Source organism: Belonocnema kinseyi, chromosome 2, assembly GCF_010883055.1.
Source record: "Belonocnema kinseyi isolate 2016_QV_RU_SX_M_011 chromosome 2, B_treatae_v1, whole genome shotgun sequence".
NCBI lineage: Eukaryota > Metazoa > Arthropoda > Insecta > Hymenoptera > Cynipidae > Belonocnema > Belonocnema kinseyi.
Genome location: NC_046658.1, coordinates 158,862,353 through 158,867,422, shown reverse-complemented (window position 1 = coordinate 158,867,422; position 5,070 = coordinate 158,862,353).

The window sequence follows — 5,070 nt, the reverse complement described above, 5'->3', positions numbered from 1 at the left end:
AAATAAAATAAATAAAATAAATAAAAGAAATAAATGAAATAAATGAAATAAATAAAATAAATAAAATAAATAAAATAAATAAAATAAATAAAATAAATAAAATAAATAAAATAAATAAAATAAATAAATGAAATAAATGCAATAAATGCAATAAATGCAATAAATGCAATAAATGAAATAAATGAAATACATGAAATAAATGAAATAAATGAAATAAATGAAATAAATGAAATAAATGAAATAAATGAAATAAATGAAATAAATGAAATAAATGAAATAAATGAAATAAAATAAATAAAACAAATGATACACCTGAAACACACGAAACAAATGAAATAAATGAAACAAATGAAATAAATGAAATAAATGAAATAAATGAAATAAATGAAATAAATGAAATAAATGAAATAAATGAAATAAATGAAATAAATGAAATAAATGAAATAAATGAAATAAATGAAATAAATGAAATAAATGAAATAAATGAAATAAATGAAACAAATGAAATAAATGAAATAAATGAAATAAATGAAATAAATGAAATAAATGATATAAATGAAATAAATGAAAATAAAATAAATGAAACAAATGATACACCTGAAACACACGAAACAAATGAAACAAATGAAACAAATGAAACAAATGAAGCAAATGAAACAAATGAAACAAATGAAACACATGAAACAAATGAAACAAATGAAACAAATAAAACAAATGAAACAAATGAAACAAATGAAACAAATGAAACAAATGAAACACATGAAACATAATTTTCAATAAGAAAAGAATTTTTTAACAAAAATTATTTGAACAAACTCCATTTGCTCAAATAATTGAATAAAATAAACAATTGTTAATAAATATAGGATTAGACCAATAATATTAAGATTTAAGAAAAAAGTTGAACTTTTGACAAAAATATTCAAACAAATTTCATTTGTATAAATAATTGAAAATTAATTAACTAATAATAAATGAATAATTAGTCAAATTATGTTGATTAATAATCCAGTAGACCATTTGAAATAATTTTAACCAAAAAAAAAAAACGAGAATGCAATGCCTTAAAGCTCGATTTCATGAAGAGCTTACATGTTTGTTTTAAGGGTAGTTTTCAGAGATTCTAAAAAAGTAAAAAAAAAAAGTAAAATAAAATCCTGTTTAGAACTTCGTAGCATCAATAGAGCTTTTATTTTTTAATCAATAGCCCTTCACATTCAAAACCATCCCCTACGTAACCAATAGATTTTATTTCGTCAAAAAATAATATTTTTTAGAATTTTATAGTACAGATAAAGTGTCTGATTTTTTTGGCCCCTCAAAACTATCCAGACCGATTTTTGGGCTTTTGCCCTTAGCGTTAGAAAACAACCCATTGTTACAATACAATCTAAGAGAGTTGTCGAGCCTAATTTTTCAATTAGGTTTTAAATCTTTTTTATAAATAAGCAAATAGGACGAAAGAAATGGCAATTTTTCTATTTGACGTTCCCGGTGCTCGTCAACAATAGGAAAATTGTTGTAATCGCCTGAATTGCATAGAGTAATATTAGTGAAAGATGTTTCAATATTATAAAAATCAACAAACAAACATTTTATAAAGAAATTATTTACAGAAAAATTTTTTCTACGATTTTCCATAATTGTACGTTTTTTGAGATATGTTGCAAAAAAATTTGAATGTAAACAATATTATATTTAAACAATCTCCTCTTTAGATTATAATTTTTTATATTATAAACAAATAAGATGAACCAATGCAGTAATCAGGCATTTTTCGACAAAAAAATTCGTTTTTTTTTTTATGTAAATTTGTTTAAATTAGAAACTATATGATAATCTTAGAAAAATTCATAATTTGCTGATTAATATCATGGTTTTTTAAACAAATTTAATTAAAAAATGCAATAATGAGGCATTTGTCAACAGGAAAATTCGTTTTTTTTTACTTTAACTTTTTTAGTTAGGAACTTCATGATACCTTCAGCAAAATTCATGATTTGTTTTAGCAATTGAATTGATTTTTTAAAATAAATATAATAAACAAATGCATTGTTCGGGTATCTGTGGGCGGAAAACTTCCTTTCTTTCAATCTAAAATTAGTTGATAAATTGGATCATTTCTTTAAACAAATTTAATAAACAATGCATTATTTGGTCATCTCTCTATGGAAATACTCGTCTTTTTCAATTTGAATGTTATTATTAAGCTGCACTAAAATAATTCAGCTTGGATTTCACTATTCAATTGTTTTTTGTGCTACATTCTTGAAATCGTTAGAAATATTTCTGGCGCCGTCTTAGACTATTTTTTGTCATTCTAAAGTTTTGGCAAAACAAATAAACAATATAAAATTGACAACATAAAATTGATCCAAAAATTATGAATTTTGCTGAAGTTATTATGAAGTTCCTAATTTAAAAAGTTGAAATATAAAAAAACAAATTTTGTCAACAAATGCCTGATTAATCAATTAACTTATAAGGTTTGTTAAAAAAATCATAAGATTGGTAAACAAATTATTAACTTTGATAAAATTGTTATAAAGTTCCTAATTTAAAAAAATTGACATCGAAAAAAACTAATTTTTCTTTTGAAAAATACCTAATAACTGCATTTTTTTATTAAATTTATTTATAATATAAACAATTATAATCTGTATTATCTATCTAAATCATGGAAAATCGTCGAAAACCTTTATTTAAGAATTAATTTGTATACCAAAATTTTGTTGTTTATTGTATAATATTGAAATATCTTTAATTATGTTGCTCTATGCAACTCAGGAATTTATAGATATGTTTGATTTTTGAGATCTAGGGGTGGTTTTTGAAAAAAATTCCTGGTGCTTTCGAGAAAAAGAATATTTATAAACAATTTTTTATTCGTATTTAAACAAATTAAATTTTTTTAAACAATTCAAAATTAGTCAAACAGTGTTGATAAATATTCCAGAAAAAATATTATTAATTTTTATTGAACAAGGTTTTAAAAATTAATCAAACTATGTTAATAAATATTCCACTAGACCAGTATAGATAATTTTAAGTGAAAAAAGATGAGATACCAGTGCGCAAAAGATCGATTTTATTAAGAATTCAAATATATCCCAAAAATCAAAAACTACATTTTTACGTATTATTGTCACTTTTAAGCAGTTTCCGCCGTCTTTTTCTAGCAAACAATTAAAAAATTTACCGTGACTTTTAAACAATTTTCAATTGTTTAAACAAATGTACATTATTTAAACAATTATTTATCCCCAAACAATGTGAAAAAAATAATCGTATTTTCTGATTGAAATGTAATTTTTTTTCATTGTTTGTAGTATTGAATTTTTATAAAAACTTGATATAATTATTTAAATAATTATTCATTGTCTATTTTCGAAATTTATAAAAATTGAGACAGAGATATCAAATTTCTTTTTAAATTAGTATCCCATGCTACGTTTTGTTAAATAATTACATAATTTTGAAATATTTCTTTCAATGTTTATCAAATCTCTATACGTTTAAATAATATTTATTTGCTCAAGCAGTTTTTTTTCAGTAACTAAAAAATGAAATAAAACAGAACATAAACAATTAGGTTTCTGAAGGTATTGTATATTGGAAATAATATATTTACCAATTTTTGATTGTTAAAAAATATATAATTTGCTTAAATAATCACTTTTCATAAATACTTTTAAAATCGTAATAACTTTTATGTCTTCTATCTCTTTCTTCATCTTTTTAGTTATCAAAAAATAACTTTTTAAGCAAATTCAGAAAATACGGTTACTTTTTCACATTTTTTGATAATAAATAATTGTTTAAAAAGTCATGGTAAGTACTCAAATTGTTAATTATTAATTATTTGTATAAAAAAGACGACGGAAACTGCTATAAAGTATAATGATACGTTAAAATATAGTTTTTGGATTTTTTGTCATATTTAATATGGTCTTATTTAGCGGGGCCTCCTCTTAAATCTCTAAAAAAAACTGGGACGTTTTGATGAAACCCTGGAACATGAGTTTAATATTTCGAAAATTTAAAATTTTCCCATGTTAATTAAATAGGATTTTAAAGTGCCTGCTGATACGTGTTAATATTCTAATTTCGAAAAAAATAACAGATTTTCTTTCTCCGGAAATGTAAAGTTGGGGGGGGGCGTGTCTCGCGCTCTAGACTACAAAAAATTGCAATGCATTTTTGAGACATACTTATATATTTGACACTTAACGCCAAAAGCTAACCCATCGGTGCGCTGTCAGTACGACTTTGCCATAAAATTATGTTTACACGGAAATTTATAGAGCGAATTTTCTTTGATTTTTGGGCTCCTTGAAAATTCACATTCGAATTTATAGATAAGTGTTTGATCTTTTAGATGTACGGATGGTTTTTGCAAAAAAATGTCTAGCTCCATAAGTCGGAAAAGTCCCAATACTATTTTCTATTTTGTTGTTTTCCAAGGGTGAGTTTTTAATAAGGGCAAAGTTTTTGTGCATGGGGGTGGTTTTTGAAAATTAGTTTGTGATGTATTCAAGAGCCCGATACTCTGATGCACGTTCTTATTTCAGATTTTGTTTTTGAAAAGGGGACGTTTTTTGCACATAGGGGTGGTTTTTACATTTTTTGCGTCCATTCGTGAGTAGGGGTTCTTTTTGAAACTTGGAACTTAGAGTTTTGAAAAGCTCAAAAGCCCAAAACTCTACCGGTTTTGGATTTTTATTTTATTTTTTTCAATTTTTATATAGTCAAGGGGCTGGCTTCACTCAAGCCAGCATCTGCAATCGAAATTTGAATTAAAAAAAAAGTAGTGGAACCAAAAAATTGGAAATACAGCTCAAAAAGTGCGCCAGAAAATGATTGAAATTTTAATACAAGGAAATTTGGTAATATTTATGGTGGAGGTGCTAGTCTGATGGACATTGGTTTTGGGAATCAATAGTCACATTGATGCTGACGTCTCATGCTAAGGGTAGTTCAATAAGTCCTTAGAATGACCAACAGATGGCGCGCGAATCGCTCCAAATCATCTATTTTCAGTCAGCACCACTCCCGACTAGATATATGGTG